We start from the raw sequence: 22,030 nt of genomic DNA, 5'->3' as shown, positions 1-22,030 counted from the left end.
CCAGCTACGCTGAGAGGTCCTTGTTGCCACCAATCCCCAGGACACCAGGGTCTCTCTGCCATCTTCTGGGGCACCTATAAGCCCCAGCAAGTATGAATTATAAAGCCTGGTATGAAAATATAGGCCATGAGAGACGCTAACCACCATTTCCTTCCTGAGGAAGGGAGCTGGCAAGTGAGCAGCAGAATTGGAAATGGCATTTCTGAGTCCCACTACACTGTTTCAGAGCCCAGACAGTGATGCCTCACTGGCATCCTACTTTGCAAGATCCAAGATACAAGCAGGAGACACCCGCTTGGTACCACAATACACAGGTCCAAGGGAGACCAGAGAGCGAATGCACAGTCACCCTCACACAACTCATAGGGAGTCCTTCACGCTGACCACAGACAAACTGCAGTCCTGATGCCAGCCTAGAAGGACATTCAAGACCTTGGGCCATCACACGAGAGTTATGGGAAGTCAGGTTTATGCTAGCAAACCCAAGCCAGCACCTGCCACAAATGTTATCATAGAAACACTGCTTTTCTGTGACAGAGTACTCCAGCCAACATGGACCCAACTGTGGCAACAGGACAGACACTTGTGGCCAACACTGAGGCCAAAACATGACATCCCAAGACCACCCTTACACAGGCACTGTGGGTGAGGATGTGATGGGAAGCATTCCCTCCAGTCCCTGCATGGCTGGAGCCAAATGAGAGAGCCCATGCTGGGAAACGAGCCCAGCCCACAGCAAACTGCATGTTGCAGGGGAAGGCAGTGGGCATCCGAGAGCTGAAGAGCTGTTTTGAAGCCAACTGGAAACAATCTTTACTGATGCTCTGAAAGTTTGAAACCATCGTTGGTGGATTAAAACCATTTTGGGGAGAAATATCATGCCAGGTCTGAGTGATTGCCCAGATTAAGGCTGGAATGATGTGTAAATGGGTGATAAATATTAAGAGACAGAGATGAGAGACATAGAATGGAATGGCTGACAAAACCTTAGTTAGAGCCTTGTATATACTCTAAGAAAATATATTTAGCCAATAGCAGCACTGGGGGTTTGAGGCTTTCCACAATGTGCTTAAGTTAAAATAAGCATTTATTTTAAGCACAAACAAGTCATTCAACTAGTTAGTTTAAAGTTGAGGTAGGTGAAGAGCTTACATTAAATAATCTACTATGTGTATTTACTGAAGCTTCTTTTTAGGCTGGATTTCCTAAGAAGAAAAAAAAAGGCCTATTACTGCATTAGCCAATTTCTCCTAATAACTCTTGAAGCTCCTGGTCGATTTCTCTGAGATTCACCACTGGAATAAAGGGCTTGGAAATGCTACAGTTCTCCAGGTGTGGTGGAAATGGGTTGCTGATGATCCCCAGTCCTGAAACAGCTGCCAGAAGACCCCAATCAGATGCTTTCAGGTTTCTCAAACTCATCTTTGCTTGTTTATAACTCTCCTGACTCCTAACCCAAATAACTGCTCCCTCATCCAGTACAGATCCTAGATGAATTCTGGTCAAGACATCATTTTCATGATAGTTTCTCATGGCTCCTTTTCCCTCTTGTCCCTAGCTATTTAAAGGTAGGAACTCAGAGTGATCCCTGACTCAAATACTTCTCCCCAACAACCATTGCTGTTAATTACCTGTACTGCCAGCTCTCCCCATCACGTTTGTGGGAAAAGGGAGGGAGCTCTGCATGTAACTGTTCCCTGCTCTGAATCACGGGTTCAAACTTGGCTCTCTGAAAGCTGACAGGAGTTTCACACAGCTCATGTAACAACTTCAGCAGCTCCTCACCCATCTCTGCCTCCAAAATAGCCTGCAGAGCAGCTCACATCCCCTCAGTGGATGTGGGATCACCCTCAGACAGCCATCAGCACACTGGGCTCCACTCTCTCTGGGCAGACAAATTACCCTGAATAATTTATTGCCCTGGATGAATCTTGCTCTCCGGCAGGATGAGTAAGGGCCTCAGTGTGTAAGTGCCCACTCCTGCAGCGTCGATCACAGGCAGCAGCAGGCAGGACTGGGACGGGCTTGAGAGACATCTTGTCCATTCCACTTGCTCCAAGGCAGGAGTCTAACACCTCACACATTTGTCAGAGCTGTCTAATCTGTTCTTAAATACTTCTGTTGACGGAGCTGCCACATTGCCCTTACATGCCCTCTTCCTGTCGTTCATATTGTCACCCGCTCTAGAGTCCTGTAAGACTAACGGTGTTTTTCCTGGGGAATGAGTCGATCCATGATGAGGTATTCAATCCTCTGGTGTGTCAGGAAAGGTCACACTCAATTTATCTGCAAATCCTGCACCGTGATCTCCCCCAGGCTATGAGCTCTCACAGTCCAACCGTGTCCACCATAAGACATCACAGACTGGGCCCCAAATACTCACTTTTGTTTCTCTCCAGATTTTCAAGGCTTTTATAGAGAGGCCAGGAGAGACCATTATGTTCCGGTTTAGACCATTAAAGCAGCAGAGGTAGGGAATTCCCTTCCCTCCTCCTTCCAAAGGCCCTGCACCCAGCCCCTCAATGCAACAGGTTTTCCAAGAGATTCATGCATTATTAGCAGACCCATCTTTTCACCAACACCAACTGTCTGCAAGCCAAAAAGGTTAAGAGCCGGGGTTCCCAGTGACAGACCCAGCTTTCAACACAAGCACAGAGCCTGAGGAGATGCTCAGCCACACTCCAGTGTTCAGCAGACCCAGTGTCAGCCCAGGCAGTTACAGAGTGTGGAGAGCTTGGAGATTGATTGTGTTGTCGCCTTTGCCTACCGCTCCTTAGTTGCCAACCAGCAGAACGGATGTCCTGCTTTGCATAATGCTTGTACTGCAAATATTATTAACGTCATATATCACTGGGGAATGCACACAGCTCCCGTTCACAGGGAGCACCAGGGCCAGCCCTATTCAATCTACTTCTATAAACAGAAACAAGGACCATTTAATAAGCAGGAGGCAGCTGGTGTCTGTATAGGTTAGGGTTTTGTGTTGAATTTTTTTCCCCTTTACAAAAAATAAATACGCTCGGGAAATTTTCTGCTATGGATTTCCACCTTGTCTACCTCTCATAAACTAAGCAGAGTCAAGCATTTGGTCAGTACTTGGATGGGAGGTCTCAAGGGAAGACAAAATCCACAGTAGAGGAGGAAGAGAAATACTTGTGACTTGGCTTTTTAAGAACTAATGTTTTCTTTCTGAGCCAGTCCTCAATCCCCATTGCAGGCAGGGTTAAAAGTGCAATCACAGGTGTAGAAGGTTCCTGCTCCCCATGTAATGTGAAGCAGGGTGGGCTGGCATCTTCAAAGGAACCAAAGGGAGTTAGGAACGAGAATTAAATGACAGTCCAGCATTTCAGCTCCTTTAAGAAAATACCATCCTTGATCATAAAATCTCCTACCTGTCTCACTCCAACCACAGGTATTAACCAAGGGGTAGCTGTTTAATGCTCCACGTAAAAGATGTTCTAGCCTGCTTCTTCCCCTAAATTTAGGCAGCAATTTTGTTTGAATCCAGTAAGTTTGCTCCCCCTACTGAACTGTCCCACATGCTCAATGTATGTTTTCCAACAGTTCCCCACATACTGTTCCGGCACTGCCTGAATTTCCCTAGTGAGTAAAATGATTTCTATGGTCAGTAGCCTGTAAAGCACTTCGAAATCTTTCAGATGAAAGGCCCTCATCGAAAAGTGTATAATAAGATTTCATTATTGTATCATTTATTCTCATTATCGCTAATAGCAGTGGTTGTATAAAATGTTCTTTCTGTGATCAGAACTGACTATCTAGCAAACACTACAGCCCACAGAAGCTAAGGACAAAGAAGGCATCAGGGAACAGGTATCCAGAGTTCACTCGGCTGTTCTCTGCTCCGCATACATCCTCTCTGCTTCTTTGAAGATTTTAATTAGAAGCCTATGGAACGGTGTTCCAGGACCTGGAAAAGATCCAGAGGTATAAAGGAGAACAGTCAAACTGGGACCCTCCACTCGTCACGGGCATAAGGCTTTTTAGACCTAAAATGCAGAAAGCACTCACAAAGGAAGCTGGAGACGAGGCAGTACGGAGGTCTGGGGACACACAGCACGTCCAGCAAGGAAAAGGGGATGGTTTGGATTTGTCAGGCTCTGTTTTCAGCAGGCAGGTCACCCATGAGCAAACAGGCTTGCTATCATCTAGGGTTCAAGGTGTGCTGTGGAGCGGAGGCAGCTTTTCAGTGAGAAACTGAGGGTGTGGGGAAAAGAGGATTCTGAATTTAGCAGCAGTAAAATAGGGCAGAAAGAAAACTGGGCAAGAAAGCATGGAGAGGGAATGCAAAAAGAAAAGAAGGGGGAAAGGGAATGAAAAGCACTGCTAACTCAGGCTGACCAAGGAAGCAGTGTTTGCAGCTGTAGAAATAATTGCCCTAAATAAATATATGAACTATGGATAGGATTTATAAGCAAGAGAGATACAAGAAACAGCTGGCTGAATGGTGTTTGAATGGGTAATGGAAAGTATTTACAATGTTGGCAAAGCAACTTGACAGGCAAGAGAAGCCTAGTCATCATTTAGGGCAAGAAATAAAAGAGGTGACAGCTGTAAGATCTCTTACCACCTAGAGAGACTGAGAATGAGGGATTTCTGCACCATTCCTGCTCTTCCTCTGTGTGCCCCAGATGCTGTAACTTCAGTGACTTGTATTCCATTCAGATGCTCATAGCCTTACACATGCCAAACACTGCAGTGACAAAGAAGAGAGCTTCATCCAGGGGCTGGAGAAAACAGATGGGCATTTTGGACCTCTGTCATTCCAGGGCCATGAAGACCAGGAAAACGCAATTAGAGCTGGATTTGATGCTGGAGCCTGGGGACCCTTTAGGCAGTGGCAGTGTTTGGCGATTGTCCAGAATGAATGGAGAAGCCAGTTTTCAGACTGAAGCAGAAGACAGACATGGGACAGTTGAGATTTTACTTCAGATCCAAGGGCACAGATAAGATACAGAGATGAGAGTGGTCCTGTGGTACCCTGTATTTAGTGAGAACAACAGGAAAACTAGTATCCAGTTTCATGAGTTCCTGAAAATTCGTTTTTCGTGGACATTAAGTGATAGCAAAAAGTATCAGTTGTGTTGTATTCCAGGTCATGGCTTGCCTCCAAATGAAAGAGGGAACCATGAAGTTTAGGCTTGGGTGATGCAGGAATTTCTTGTCAATTCCTCTTCACCAGAATCACTCAGAGATGACCAAACAAAAAGCACAATATATGTGGCATCCCCACTGTTAGTCCAGATGAGATCTGGTCTTTAGGAACTCAGAGAAAGGGGAGGATGCTCTGCCTAGCTATGAGCTGACAGGTATCCTCCTCCCAAGGTGACAGATCCAACCACCCCAATGGAAATTAAAAAAAATACTCTCAAGATCTTGTCAGAGCTGCTCATCAGAACTGCTCTTATTAACAAGCATTACTGAACAGCAGCTACTTTGTCCCTTTGATCATGGCTGGTCCTCGAGTCATGGATGAATTAAATATTTAATAGCCTGTGTGACAGCTCAGGACAGCTGCTGTGTCAAAATGGTTCTGGAAGCCCCCTGTGTACCTCAGAGCAATTCAACAGACACAGGAATGCAGCAATGGTGGGAGTCAGCAGCATCCTTGGCTGGCCTCCAGAGAAGAACCGGAACCACAGGCTCTGCGGTTGGACAAACCATGACCTGGGAGTCAAAAGGATGGATCTGAGCAGAATAGGAGGATTTTAACACCAGGATTTATGCTTTTCCAGAACGTACAATCTTTTCTGTGCTGACACAATGCTGACAGAGGGGGTCCTTGCAAGACTTACCCAGGATTTATTCCATCATGTATGTCTACATGTAGTCCTGGACCATGAGAGCTCAGGGCCCTGAGAAAAAATTCAGAGGCTGCAAGTCACACAGAAGAGCTAGCATGGTGGCTAATTCCCAACTCTCACATGAAGAAATGTTGCATTGCATGAGCAAGAAAATACACTCTGCTTTGTACATGAAAGTAATAGTCTTGCTTATACACTGCATCCTAACTCTACACAATATGCACTCTGTAGGCTGGATATGTCGTGTTGAACCTTAGACATTGAACCTTGGGGTGCTCAACATTGGAGAAGTCCAAGGAAAGGACTAGCGCAGGTGGAGCTGGGGAGGATTTGTGAATATGATGATCTCCTGAAATCCCTTTGGTACCCTGCTGTTCGACAGCTCTGTGCTTCTGAATATGGTCTTCTGGCTCCCCCTCAAAAATTGAACAAACGATAGTGACTTTGGTTACAAAATAGTAGCACTTTAATTGCAACAAGGGCCCCTGCTAATTTAGCAGAAACCCTTTTAGCTCAGATAACTGCTCTGCTAATGAAATCAGAGCCATCACTACTTCTGGCTCCCCATGGCAAAACCTCTGTCCTTTCCAGGGAGTGAATCTCACCATAGCTTCAGACAGAAGTTTTAATGGGCTTTAGCAGCCTTTGAAAGAAAGTGCTTGAAGGACAAAATAAATCATCTCTCTTACTGTGCTGTCATAAAATCCCCCTTCCCCTTAATATTCTTCCTGCATCACCTTCTAGTTCTGCCTCCTCCTCTCTTGTAAAGCTTAGACTTAACCTGAAAAGCAGATCTAGCCCAAGGGGAATAAAATGACCCCCCAAATTTTCCATTCCTCAGGTCCAGGATTTGGGAGAGCAGAACAGCACTACAACCCTAATCAACAAAGTCATCTTTCCCTAATGCAAAGGGGAAATTGCCATGACAGCTCTCCACAGGGAACATTTAGGGAAACCAGCTCCCTCTCCTCCTAATGCTGCCAGCTGCTTTGGTGGGATACTCTGTGGGTTATTTTGAATTGGCTTTGGCAAAGGTTTCAGTTTTCTATGACTGGGGGAATTGCCAGCCAGCACAAGGGCAGCATAAAGAGCTGTATAACACTGCTCTGCAGAGGTCATCTCCAGGACAAGTCCTTGGAAAGATCTAGCTGGGACAGTTCCTAGACCTCAGGTACTGCAAGGCATAGGAAAATCTGTGGATAACCGTTGTGGTTCATGACAGACTGTAAGAAAGACAAGAATAAGGCAGCAAAGACACCTCTGCATCCCAGCTTTCCTTCCAGCACCAACAACAGAGTTAAACTGGATCCCAAGTGTTGGCTCGTATTTCCAAACACTTTCTAAGCATTGCTAAGAACAAGTGCTTAAGGGCTTGGCTGTATTTATGCTTTTGCTTGTCTTTAATAAAAGCTGCATTTATAATGCATGATTAATTATTTTGCACAAGTCTCCCTTTTATGGGAACCTGTGAAATGTAAGTGATTTTTAATACCACCTCACAGACATTGCTCTTTCTTCCCACCCCCATTACCATTAATCCATGTTGTAGAAAGATGTAACATTTGTCACTGGTTTATTATGAAGTGCAATGTTGCGAGTTATTTATGAGTTTGCTATTTATTGAAGTATTTGCGGGTAGTTTTAGCACTTCAACTCTAGGGTGAGAATCAGCCACGTTTCACCCAATGCCTGGCAGAACTTCCTGCTGTTTAACCACTTCATTCCCACTCTCTGGCTGTGCCTTACAGCATGTCACCCAGGGATGTGTTTTAGGGCAGCCTCTCAGCCTTGTCATTTCCAAGGGACTGACAAGTAAGCTCAATCAGATCTTCTTCTCGTTAGATGGAAGGTGATGTGTGGAAAGGACCCAGAAGCAATGGGCAGAAAGCAGCAAGGAATTGAGACATTACTGAATTCTGAGCACTGGAAAGATGGCACTCTGGGGGTCTTACAGCATAGGAGTGAAGAAACTGGCCAGACCACAGTTCAAGCTGGTCCACTATTCAATGCCTAATAACAGATACCCAACAAATAGCATTAGAACAGGACAAACACATACCAGTCCTTCTCCAAAGTATTTCTCCTGCTCCTAGTGACCTGCCACACAGGAACTTTCCTGGTGAGATCTTTATTGCTTGACTGTGTCCAATCTCTCCTCAAATCTGCATAGGCTTATTTGCATCCCAACATCCTGATGGCAAGAGGACCCAGCTTAAATTACTTATTGCCTAACAAGTATTTCCTTTTGCTTCATTTGAACCTGCCATCACCTCTCTTCAGTTGATGCTTCCTTGTGTATCTGAAGCTTCCTCTGCACTGCAAGTCCAATAGAACAACCCCTGTCTCTGTTGCACTTCCAGCCTACAAGAAAAAAGCTGGTACATATGCCAAACAGAGAGAATGGGAGGTCATGGCATGGCAATTAGGTGAGGAGGGTAACAAACAGCAGCCAAGAAAAGCATCTGTAAGCCTCAGTGCTCCTGCCACCCACAGAATGATTGTTTCCAAGCCCATGCTCTGCTCTACCTTGCACCTAATTGCAAAAGAGCCCCTAAAATATGCTAAGCCAAGTATCTCATGCATAACTGGCATCTCTATTTGTGGCTAGCACAAACCAGGAGATCACGAGGACAGGAAACCTCAAGTGGTTTGCGCAGAACAACTCCCAGCAGAACATCAGTGTCACCACCGCAGAGGCCCTGGCAGTTGTGCTGCGTTCACCTCTTTGGCCAGGAGCAGTACAACAGGGGTGGAAGCAAATTTAAGGCATAAACCTGGAATAATATTGCTCTACAGCAGTTTGTCCCCATGTTTGAAAGCATGCTCTGAATTTAACCAGCTGTGAACACAATCCAGTTGCGGGGTTCCTTTGGTTATAGTAGCTGGACTCCATGTTTCAGCTATTGCTTTTTAAAAATTCATAGTAGTCTTGATTTGCTACAAGTTAACCTGCTCACCTGATCATAATCGTAACCTATGTTGCTCTTCTGAGCTTCCTACTTCCAGCACGTAAATGAAAGGTGCAAGATCCCGAGCACTTACCTTGCCCCAGCCAGTCCCATGAGAGCAGACGTCAGCAAGAACAACCACAAATTTACTGCTGAGACCTTGTGAAAATCTGTCTTCTTCTCTGAACGTGCCCTGCTGTCTATCAGTCACCCATTTGACCTTAGCATTCAAGAATTAACATTTTAGGAAAGTAGACATACAATGCAATAAAAAACAACGGTGGTCATTGCTTCTTATCAACAGGCCAAATTGTACATCACTATAGCTATATAGCAAATAACTGCTGCAGCCAGAACAGCTAGTCCTAGGTCAGTCCCTGCTTTTTCCCCTCTACATTACACCCTGTTTCAATAAGGGAAAACAGAGAACTGGAGCCAGTGTACAGCGCTACATCTGTCCATGAAGGAACAGAAATTAATTTCCTCCATTTAAAGGTGCGGAAAATTAAATACATTGAAGTGTTACACTGTGGCATTTAGACTTGCAAGCTGTGGAAACTTAACCAATCGGTTAAGTTGCATTATCCAAACCATACTCATCATCTACAGAAACGCTCCTAGTCCATGGCAAACACGGAACAAACACACATTACTCCACGACGAACAGAAGAAATTCATCAAAGCTCAGACTGCCAACAAAGCAGGCTAAGCAAAGAGAACCCTTGCCTAGGACTGATTGCTCAAAAGACGGCTGTTAACTTACAGACCTAACTCACAGACAGATTATGAGCTGAAGTTGTCAGTCACACAGCTGACTGTGCTCAGACAGAGGGATTTGAGCAGAAAACTCCACAGAAAGCAGAATATTGCCTTTACTGAGCTCAGTGAGAAGGCTTCTGCTTTTACATTTGCTTTTTATCAACTGCAGCTACCTAAGCAGTCAGTTTTCAGCACCTGAATGTCTTGCTGAAAACTGTTTACAACACTTAGCACTTTGTGCTGAGATCATTTGCTAAAATGAAAGCCTGTATTTTATTAAAAAGAGCAGACACTTTGCAGCACACTTTTATTTCGCTCTAACACTAGGCACTCTCTGACGCTAGCAGGATACAGAGATGCAGTACTGGTATGTAGTTTGCTGCAGGTAGAGCATTTGAAGGGTGTGAATTAGAGGGCCATGAAGTCTATTCAAAAGGTTTAGTAGCCATCAGCAGGTGGATCTGAATGCATTTCCTCTCATTCTATACACTTCTGTTCTAATCCTGCTGCGTCTCTGAGTGCTTCTGTTGTGTTAGTTAAATTTCTCTACAACACCTTTTCCAGCAGGACTTGCTATTCCACCAAAACAAGCCAAGTTGATTTTGATAAAAATTCTGTGTTTTAAGGGAAGTCTGCTGATTGGAAGCATTTTGTAAAAATCAAAACAAATCTGGGAACTTTGACGTTTGGCTTCAAACTACCTTTTATTATAAAAAACTCGGGGGAGGGGGGGAGGCGGGAGGACCCACACTCCTACTGCATTTGTCAGAGCAAAGCACAGTCACCTGTGATTTCTGAACACTAAATGCTCTGAAATGCTGTGGCAGAAGTCTTTTAACTAGCTTGTAGCCAACCTGTTCCCACCTGATCCAGCTGGCTCCTAGACCCCCTTCAGTGGGTCAAACAACATAAAACCTTCACTCACTAGCATTTTATCCTGTGCCATGCACTAAGCCTGATTCTGCTAATGTGAAGTCAAAGTAATTTCAAAGTCATCAGAGCTAGTACAGATCTACTGAGGCATGAATGAAGAAAGATGTTTGATTCAGACTCTGCAGTTGCATGGCCTCCAGCTGGGGCTGAGTAAAGCAAGTTTTCCACAGTAAAAGTGAGGACCAGCTTCTCTGCGTCAAAAGATGGGTGTCAGTCCTGCTTCCACTCTTCCAACCCAGCCACTTTTTCTTTCACACTGTGCCTCAGTTTCCCTCTCTGCAAATCAGCTCACTAACCCTAACAGTTAAGCATTGCTACAGCTCCCTGGTGTGGCTGAGGACCAGAGCCAAACTGCAGGCTCCAGGGCCTCTTGACCTATTTCTCCAGAGAGCCAAAGTGGAGAGGCACAGCAGGATGCCCGGCAGACACATTAGAGTCCTATGAGATCTATTCTCCAGCCAAGGACAACCCGGTGGTTGTCAGGAGCTGGTCAGAGTGGGATGAACAGCTTTTCGAAGAACAAACAGGATAATAAAGCCACAGTAATGCCTACAGAGGAACACAATCTGACCTTATCTATATGCAAATTGTGATGCCTTCTTCCTCCTCTTTGAGGGCAGGTGAGCTGACTATAATGTGCCTGATAACAGCAATGCATTTGCATTTCACCAGATGCTGTTAGGAACTTCTCTCTGCTTTGTTCAGTGACTTAAACTGTATGTAACAACAACAAAAAAAATCCCTTCTGATTAGAAAGCAGCTCCATTTGGCTGCCACCTGTTACAGAATCACCAGAGCCTCCGGAAACTTTCAGACACAAGCTCCCACACCCTTTGTCAGCAGCGTTTGCCTCCTTGTTCTCTGTCATCAGGCTGTATTGGCATGGAAACCAGCCTCTGGTGCTGAGGAATCCATCTGTTCCTGCCGTTTTCTCCTCACCTGAAGTCAGGCAGTCCTACTTACAATGTTTTAGGTGCCTGTGAGTTGAAAGGACCTAAGAAGTTAGAGGCTGAGAGAAAAAATAAAGTCAAAGTGAACAGCAGGTGTTCTTCCATCACTCAGCAAGCTCAGGATGGTTCCCTACAGAAGGAGACCTCAAGCATCCCAAAAGCAGTGTGCCACACCATTTTTCTTTGCAAAATTAGAGGTGAAATACAGCAGGAACTCAGCCCATACAAATTACTGTATTCTCCAAGGTTTCGCAGAAACCAATATGTTCATATATGCATACACACACCAACACAGAGTAAAATCCACTTTTATGTATAAATCTACATCACTTCCTTGTCCACCACCTCTTTCCCAGTTTCTCTGAGGCTACTCCAACTCCTACTGAGTACCAGTTATCCTGTCCCAAGTGCTACCAGCAGTGTAATAATGCTTGCTCCTATCTCAACCAGTCTTCAATTAGATGAAGTTTGGATCAGTCTGCAATTAGATGAAATTTGGATGAATTTCGAAATCTGAGGCATTCTGCTCCTCTACAGTATGACAGTAGTCTTAACACACCAGCCCCCAGCTTTCAGGGGAAGAAAGTAAAGAGGAAGAGTAGGTCTATTTTTAAACGGAAAAAATGAGCATCATGTTTTTATGCAAATAGCTTTAAACTTTGGGTAGGGGCAAGAAAGAAAATGGGGGAAGAAATCCATTTAAAAACCTTTCTGCTTCTATTCTTTTCTCTTTTATGTTTTCAGTGTGGCTTTAGTGGCTCTTTAAAGATGTACTACAAAGCTTTTAATAAAAGCCAGAATGAAAGGCAGAATCCTCTTTAAGATCCTAAATCAGTCTTGCAATACATGTCTAGACTCACACGTTACTAATACATTAACTTTTTAGAAGTGAGATATTGTAACACTTGGTAATCCCTTCAGCTTCAGCTAAATTCCCTGTCAAGGAGGCTGTGTGTTTCTGTTTAGATGGGAAGCAGCAACATTAACAATGACCCCTTCCAAAGAACATTTAATAGGCAAGTAGATCACTGCAAGTACTTTTCATTTCTGCCTCTCACTCATGTAGTAGTCCTTTCTACCACTCTATGAGCATTCAGAGTATGATTGCTTTGCATCATGCAACTGCTGCACTCACTGAACAAAACACACAGGAGTTTGGTCCTAGTGCTGGAAGCAATGTGCTGGTTTTGGCATGGATCCCACCAAATCTAGGGTTACACTTTTGCAGCAACAGCTATTCCATCTTCACCCAGCAGTAGCAATTTCCTCTGGTCACAACTACCCGGTTTCTCTTTTCCAGGAATTCACTTTGCAATGCTGCTGGCTTTCAAAAATGCGAGTCCATGTAAGCTTTTATCAGCCACAGTAAGCATATTCTCCTATAATGTGCATTTTTGAGATATATGATAGTTTCTAGTTTGCTTCCAGGCCTAAATGTGGCATCTACAAATTGTCTATTGAGAAAAGGTGACAAGCAGTGTTTAAATGAAGTGTGGATTTTACTTTTTTTCTTAAAAAGACCCAGTCTTTCTCAGTCACAAGCAGTAGCTGTACTGCATCTGTTTTCAGTGGAGATGCTAACCCGCTAATTCTTTTGCTGGGGAATGCCAAGGGCAAAACAACAGGTCACTGAAAAAATACCTGGTTTGTCTGGAGCTACAGAAAGAAACTGGTTTTGAACTTAGATCCCCTGAGAACCCAGCTCTGTACCCGGGCTCTCCACTTCCCATACAACCACAGGCAAATCACTTTATCTCACCAAACTCCAGTTACCCAGCTGTGAAGCAAGGATAAGAAGAGCTTTGTTCATCCAGGCCCTTGTTTGACTTTCCTGTGCAGACTGCAAACCCTGTGGGGCACGGACTCTTGCTCTTCCCATGTATGTAGAACAGCTTTGGTTTTTTTAATAACCACCAAATGCACTGCAAGAATCCAAAAGCCCCAAAGACTTAAAGAGAGGCACCTGGAAGTACAACAGAGCAAGTGTGTTGCTCTCCTGTGTTGCCTGCAGCCTTTCAATGCAGAGTCAACTTCTAAGCTACACAATACTGCAAGCAACTGCCCCAGCAGTCACAAACCTCAGGAGGCTCAGGCAGGCTGCAGCTAAATTTAGATCCTCTGTTCCATGCTTCAGCTGGGGTTTTCACAGATTGATTTTCTTTCTCCATTGCAGTCAAGGCTGCTCAGAGGGATCCCTTGTTTCTCTAGTTAGTTATTACCCTCCTGCAGGGAGAAGGGGCCCTGTTTGCACTAGGAACACCAGACAAGCTGTTCTGAGCAAAACGGTGAATGCAGAGTCCCTTCATCAAAGTATCAAGGCTAGAAACACCCCTGCATGACAGTGACAATGAGGAACCACATGAAACTGTCACTTCTGCTGCCACCACTGAGACAGCCTCCATGCAGAGCAAGGGAAAGAGCCTGAGAAAGCAGAAATCCTGATGCAGCAGTGGGAGAACTCCTCACGTGCTCTGGGGCACTTTTCGACAAATCCAGCTGTCTCCCTTCCCCAAGGTCACACAAGCCATTCCTAACCCACACACATACGCAACCCCATCCACTCCTCAAGGTTTGCCTGCAGCATCACTTTTTGTAGGACTCAAAATTATCAAACCAAAGACTTGTCCCTTGCCAGATCAAAAAAAGCTCAATGAAACCGAAACATCTTTGCCCTGGGGCCACTTGATGCTTGCTTTAACTGCATCACTCCATTAAGGATAATACGATTTAAGTCGGAATGTCTGGTTTGCATTAAGATTAATAGCAGTTGGTTAGCCATATTCCTTGGATATTAACAGCAGAGCTTTTTCCCGGTGATTTCTCATTGCTCCTAACAAGATGAAGGACTCCAGTCTCAGCAAGCAGAAAACTAAGTTTGACTATTACTAGCAATTAAACGGTCAAAAAGAAGAAAAGATAACGCTGCATCACTGTCAAGCAGCCAGATACCAATTAGATATATTGCTTTTCAGGATCAGCATGTGCACCACTTTATCCAGGTTTCAACCTAAGCTGCGAAACATTTCAAATACAATTAAAACACCATAAGCAATCATGTGTGGATATTCCTGAATGCAGCTACTAAATAAGAAACGACAACAGATCAGCAAGGGAAGAAATCATAGTTTAATCTAACCTGTAATGAGTGTTTATTAATTAAACGATTACCCCAGTTTAGAACTAGCCACTTGTTACAGACTCGAACTATATCACAGCTTTTTCCATGTTGAATCCAAGGCTCAATGGAGATAGTGTTCAACAGGTTTACGGGCGGTGAAAATGAGATACGCTTACAGACTGAACACACCTGATCCTGCTAGACCATCCTGTGTCAACTAAACGATCTCGCAGAAGGCCACTGACATATACCTGAAACTGGGGCTGCAAACCAAGGAGTCATTGTAAAAAATGTGGTTAATGTCAGAGCACAGAAGTGAAACAGCTTCATCCAGCCCCACAATTGCTGCAGAACAGAAAGAAGCAATTAAGGAAGCACTCCCTGGAGGAAGAAGAGTGGCTATCTCTGAGAGAAAACCAAGGGAGCCAAGGTCTCATGGGTTGCTGGTGACAGGTTCAAGGTGCTCAGGCTGAGAAGGCAGAGTAGGGCAGGAACTAGTGGGTGGAAGCTGGGCACATTCACTGTGAAAAATGTTAACCAGTCAAGGTCACCATCAGCACAAGCTAGTTTTGCTATTCCCTGTAACCTTTAAATCAAGGCTAGACACCCTCATGAAAGAGATGCAGCCACCAGGGTAACATTCTATGCTGTTACAGGAGGTTTGACAAGCTGGCCCACCAGCTTTCCTTCTGCTGGAGCACTGCCAGCAGGGCACAGCACCAGGGCAGCCTCCCCCTGCTCACCAAGGTCCTGACTAGAAAAGCTGGAAGCCCACATTAAACAATAGCAGTCAAACATCTCTGAGCACACACTTACAGCCCTGAGATAACCAGGGTGGCTGCCTTTGCCCTCAGACCTATAAGCTGGAAGTCCTACTCAGATGGAGTTGATTAGCTTCAATTTATCTGCAACAATGCCACAAGCAAAGGAGCACAGCAATGGCTCCAGCAGGTCTGGCCAGCTCCGGATCCTGCTCTCTAATCATAGCCATGAGCATAGGCCTGGGAGAGGATATATGGTAGCACTTAACTTTGTATTAGAGTGGATAAGGGCTGAATTGGAAAGGGGCTAATTTTACATCCAAACGCTGCAGTGATAGGGGAGGAATTTAACTGAAGAGAAAGGGCAGTGTTCACCCACCTTTCACCCTCTTCTAATATGCTCTGTCTTCCAAGACAACTAATTCTGTTCCTCAGGGATAAGTCAACATCTCGCTCAGCTATTTTTTCTCCTTCTCAGCTGACAGGGTAGACACCTATATTTGCAGCTAGTTCCCCTAGCAGTCTGAAATTCACTCATTACCGAATCCTTAGGTCTTGGACTCCGCTGCCTGCTTCTTCAGAGGGAACCCTGTCGCTCCTCCCTCAGGGCCTCTGACCTGACACACATTTCTTCTTATTGAAGCTCACTTCATTAACTGAGCGGTACCTAACTCTCACTTTATTGCTTCCGTCTTTGCTTCTTTGGGTTTAAGGTTTTCTAATGCTAAGGGTTTTATCAAAGCAGATAGTCTGCAGCTGACGTTAGTGCTGCAACAAAACAGTCTACTAATTGCTCAGCCATCTGGAATTAAGCTTCCGGTCTCAGACCTGCACAACAGTGCCTCTGCACAAGGCAAAGTCAGTTCCTTTGTGTCATTGTCTTGACATTGGCCTGCAGTCTGAGACTGAGGTGCTCATTCCCATCCTCTGTTGATGGAAGAAAGGTAGAAGGGAGACACATCTCATTTGCATGAGTAACCACCCACCATGCCAGGCCAAATATTTTCATTGTTTTCATTAGAAGATTAATTTGTGCTTGGAAAGAAAAGATTAAAGTGAGTTGTCTTCACTGCACAGACAGAGAAGGAGGAAAATTACACTTTCTGTGTCTTCAACAATGGATTCACCCTCCTCATATCCCAGTGCTATACCACTAACTCATGGTACTTGGACACGAACAGGACACCCTGGGATAACAAACAGTCCCAGATAGACTCCTTCTGCAATATATCACAACTCAATGGATTGTTTTCCACTCAGATTTGTCTCCCAAAAGGAAAGTAGCTAAAATATAATACTCTGGGGCATTTTTTCCATTTAAAGAATAAATAGATGATTTATAGGGGGGGGGGGGGGGGGGGGGGGAGCGGGAGGGGAAAGTCTGGAAGGGCACTAGTTTCTTTTTACAGTTCATCCAGGGACCTCATCAAGCATCAATGTTAGTGAAGGCATTGTGGCTGCTCTAGCTCCCACCAGTCCTGTAGTATGGCAGGAACCCAGAGCCACTTCCAGGCCACTCCAGCACAAGGGAGTCACTTTGGGGTTCATTTAAGTTTCCTTTATCCTGTCAAGCAAGTGGGCTGTGTAAGCAGTTGGCAAAATCCCTGTCTCCATCACCTACTTCAGAAAGGTAAAATACAGACACGTGGAGGATCTGAAATCAGCTTGCTTGTGTTTAGCTCTAGCCATCAGGGAGGTCTACCCACATATATTTTCCCTTTGTTTCCCCTATTTTGTCAAAGCACAGTCCCAGCACCTACATGCTACCCACAAGGATGCTCCAAACCATAAACTGATCTCATCCACCATGACAAAGGTTGTTAAGCCTCTGTGTCTCTTCCTAGTGGGAAAAATAGCTAACTGTGCATTTATTTTAAAACATTTTTTTTTTGGTAGGTAGGTATATCAGATGAGATCCAAGAGACACTCCTACCACTCAGCCCAGAAGGTGGAGAAGTTTGCATCAATCTTGGTCATGGGGGAATTCATCATAAAACTCCATCTTGTGACATGAGCTACAAGAAGTTTCACCCCAAGACCAGCACTGCATGTGATACTGTAACCCTTAGCCTTAATGTGCATATTAACACATCCCGCATGCCTTTGTAAAAGGCTACTAAGTAGTAAAGCACATCTGAAACTGCTGTACAGCAAGAAACAGACATTTGCTGGTACGTGACTTGCAATGCATTCTAATAATCCCATAATTATAGCTACAATCCACTCACCCTGCCAGAGAAAAGAGGTGAAATTGTTTAAGATAATTCTCTCCCTGATGATCCTTGCAGCTACCATAAGGTGATACCACAACAGAGCTCCTAAAGCCAGCAGAAGAACGTAGGGGCACTCAGGAATAGCTGTTTGTGTTCACTAACAACCAACAAATCACCAAGCTCAAGCAAGGGACAGACACCCAGTAATGAGACCTCCAACGGTACAGTGCTGTCAGGGGATCACCCTCTGAACTGGGTCCTCAACCTAGACATCTCTTTGGAAAACAGAAAATCAGAGCTTAGTATGAGCTTCTAGGAAATACATTTATTACCAGTTCTTTTCCTCGATCTTCTGTTTTCCTTCTTGCTGCAGTCTCAGTATTGCAGAGAGGAATGTAAAAAAACTTTACTGGAAAAGGATGCTTTGTCCTTTTCCCAGTGACTGCAGCCAGCACAAAGAAATGCAAAGCCCAAACAAACCTTCTGGGCAGCCTCAACCCAAGGCCAGTTTGGGATGTTCAAGAGTCAGAAGATGTTCTCCATGAAGGGAGTAATATCAGCCTGGGGGTAGACAGGATCAAATAGCAGGACATGGACTTCTCTCTAAGTCTATACTTACCCATACTTTGAAAGTACAAAGAACAGCAAGCTACGCTCTGTATTGGCAGAGCGAACAGACAGACATCTGTACTGCAGTGTGAAATGCAGAAGCTGAATGTTAACACACACATCATTTGGACACTGAGGGGACAAGCGCTTCAGCCTGGCTCATCAGAAGGTTCTTAAAAGCTAAAACCTGCTTTGCATGAGTATAGACAGGGTGTCTCTATTGCACAGTCTCCTCTGGTGCCAAAGGACCATAGCCACATCTCAGGGTCTCCCTGAAAGTGTTAGACGTGTTGTACATACCCCAGATGTGAGTTCAGGCAACAGCAAAAGATCAGGACTGATGTAAACTTAAACTTGATTCAAATCACATGGGAAGTCAGCCTAGAAAGTAGAGAGGGAGAAAACTACAGAGTTGATGAACTCCAGGTAGCTTGTGTTGCTAAGACGACACATTACAGCATCCTTTAGTTGGAATTTCCTATGTGATGAAGGGCTCCATGCCCAGGAACATCACTTTACTACAGCTCAGCCCAAAGGGGATGAAGATACCAATAACCAAGTTCAGGTCATCATCTGGCAGGCTGGAGCAGAATCTCCCAGCCAACTGGACACAACAGAACAAGCCTTCAGATGGCACCAAACCCAATCACAAGTATGGGTTTGTTACAGTTCCTCTGCTAGATGGCTTCAGAGCAGGATTTACCAATATTACCTCTTTAACAGTGCTGAAGGTCATGAGTCCAATCCTCAACACCTTGGTTATCCCACCTGGAGATAGGATAGAGATGATGATAGGAGAAGGGGTGTGAAAAGGCAGCATTGGCCAGATGGTGGGGTGGTTCTATGTGACATTTCTACTGGCACAGCAAACTGTGAATCTGTAAAGCTTCTTCCACCTGCTTAGTGGCTATACGCAGCTGGTTATTAATGCTGCTGCCAGATCAGCTTCTCAGAGGATTTGCTTATCTCCTGCAGTGGATGCTTTGTGAAAGGCTGACAGCTTTTAGGATTGCTACTGGAGACTTCCAGGAGGAAGAGCAAAGGTAGAATCAGAATAAGCTATTTCCCTGTTCATACAGTAGCCTCAGTTCTTTGCCGTCAGAAGCAAGAGTCTATGGATTGATGGACACCACACCACCCCATTCCTCCCCGGGAACACACCACACCTATGACCAAAATCTGCCTCACCTCCTCAGGCTGGGGCCAATGCACTCTTGGCTGAAAAGAGAAGCACTGGGGGACAGTGCTTCTGTGTGGAAGAAGTCAACCTTGAGGAAACGTAGCAAAGCTCGTCTCCTGCCTGACCCTCAGGGTGCAGTGGGTCTGGGCTCTTTCAGCTCAATCACTGCTGGGTCACGTTGCTGGTCTGCAATAGTGCCTAGCAGCCATGGACAGGGGCTGGACACCTCAGGGGCTGTACAAACACAACAAACAGGGAACTCTCCAAGCTGTTGGCTGCCAAACTCAGAGTTACGACTCCAAGCAGAAGACTACTGTCAGCTTTTCGTGGGCTTAGTTGGGATTGATGCTACAGATCACTCCCACCCCACCTCACACTGAGATGGTATTTCAGTACACCCAGCACAGAGGCTTTGCCAGCCAAAGGGCATGAGGACTCATCCCTACCAGTTCTGTCTCTCTCCCATATGCCTCCTAATCACTAACTTGCACAAGCAAAGAGAACTCAGCAAACCCGTGGGCTATAGGTGCCTGCAAGGTGCTCTGGAACTTGGCAGCTGCTGTGGTGTGGGAGCTCCCCCATAAATGTCTTTAAAAAATAGTTTTAATGAGGGAAAGCACACTCAGCATTCACAAACTCCAGTATTTTTGTGTTATTGGTTCCTATTTCATCTATCTATCTGGGGAAAAAAAGAAGCCCTCTCTTGTGAACTCTTTCCAGGACTGACTCAGCAACTTAATTTTTATGCTGGCTACTTTTTTGCTTCTCTTCTCTTTACTGCTAATTTTTTTAAATTTTCCACTTAAAATGCCTTATTGGCATGTTAGGTCTGCCCAGCCTTAAGCAGATTTTTCTTGTCTTTGACATTTATCTCATTCTCTCTTCACTTTTTTTTTAATTAAAAAACAGCTTTGAATTAGTTCACTGAAGCATTCTTTTCCCCATCTTCCTCTCCCCTCAGAGAGCTCCTCCCACTGTAATCCTGCTGGACCCTTCTGAGATCTCAGCACTTTGCCATCACAAGAGCAAGCCTTTAGCATGGAAAAGCTGATCCAGATTCACCCCTGGATGTCCACTGCTGACTGACTTCCAAGCAGATGCTAGCCACACATTGGTGTCTTACACTGGTTGCTCCCAGAGAAACCCTGGTTTGGCTATGAACTTGCCCAGGTTTTGTCCCAGAGGGAGTGGTAGTTGTAGTGTGTTTGAATAAATCCCTTCACCATGCACAAAATGATCACGTCATGCTTTTAAGGCACTTTTACCTCTGCAGGATTAGACAGGATCAGACCCTCTACACTTTGCAGAGGAACAATTTTAACAGAAGGTATGAGCCTTTCGGCTTCCACTACCCATTCTGCTCTGGCATAGCCTTTTAGATGACAGGGGGGAAAGGAAAGAAATCATTGTCAAGATGGCTCACTTGGCATTTGCTAAGATCCTAATGAGACCCAGTTTCACACCTACTCTGACATGGCCTTAAGCGTTGCTGCAGAGACTGTTTGCCTTATGATAACATGTGCAAGCCGAGATGCCAGTAGCCTACAAATCAAACTGGCACAAATCTGGGTAATGATACTGATTTCAAGTGAGTTGCTCCCTGTTCACATTAGAATGAGTCAGCTCACAATGTGACGTTTTAAATTTTCCAGGTAGTTACAGAAAAACGAAGAAAGAATCCACATTGCTAATTGCTTTGTTTGCCTAATTCTGGATTGCTGTAGAGACCCACTAGATCTTGGGGAAGGAAGGAACAAAGGGTTACATTGCTCGTTTACCAACTGAAGTATCAGTGGCGGTCCTTCACTTGTTCCCACTCTTTAAATAGTTCCTGTTTAGCAGTAATAATATTTTTCAGCTCTGTTTAACACTAGCAGGATCATGCTTGTATTGAGATCACAGAAGTGACTGCAGTGTGTCAGAGAGGGAGACCCATACTGGTATTTATTGTTTGTCGTGTGTACCTGTATCACCCCAGCCACAGCAGCAGAAAAAGCCACATAGACTAAAACTGATCCTGCTTTTCCAAAAGAACACTGTAATCCTACTGCTGCTGCAGTGAGACTATTACTACTAGAACACAGGAACAGAAAAACATACAAGCATAAAGAGCAGCTGGGTCAGCCCAAACACCTGTGTAGCTGTCTCTGACAGCAGCCAAAAATAGATACCTAGGAAAAGCACAAGAATTAATAGCACACATAGAATCTTTTTCCAGACAGTCTCTCATACTCCAACCTTTGTGTCCCAGGGACATTCAGAGTTGGACAGTGCTTCCATGTACTTAGTAGCCCTAAACAGATTTCTCTTCCATTAATCAGTCTAGCATCCCCTTGATATTGTATAAACCACCGTGCAGCAAGGAGTTCCTCAGCTGAACTACCACTGCAAGCACCAGCCTCCTTTTGTTGTTCCTGCCACCTATAATGGGATGTTTCGCCTGGTGCTTTCTAATTCTTGTGCTGGAAGCGTTAATGCACAGCCAACCCCTGTCCATCTTCTGCAGGCCTCTCATAGACCTTTCTCAGGCAAGCCTGCGACGAGTACTGTCAGACAGAAGAGTCAGAGCTACCTACCCACCCCTTGCCCAGAGGTTATTACAGACTTCTGATGACTTGTCACCCCCCTCTGAACCTCTCCCAGTTATCCTAGTTCCTTTATGAAACGGGAAGACTAGAACCGCGCAATGCAGGTGGGCTGCCAAAATTAACTTACTTAGCAGTAGTTCCCACGTTCA

This window comes from Falco naumanni, chromosome 1 (genome assembly GCF_017639655.2).
Source record: "Falco naumanni isolate bFalNau1 chromosome 1, bFalNau1.pat, whole genome shotgun sequence".
Classification (NCBI taxonomy): domain Eukaryota; kingdom Metazoa; phylum Chordata; class Aves; order Falconiformes; family Falconidae; genus Falco; species Falco naumanni.
This window is presented reverse-complemented; position numbering follows the sequence as displayed.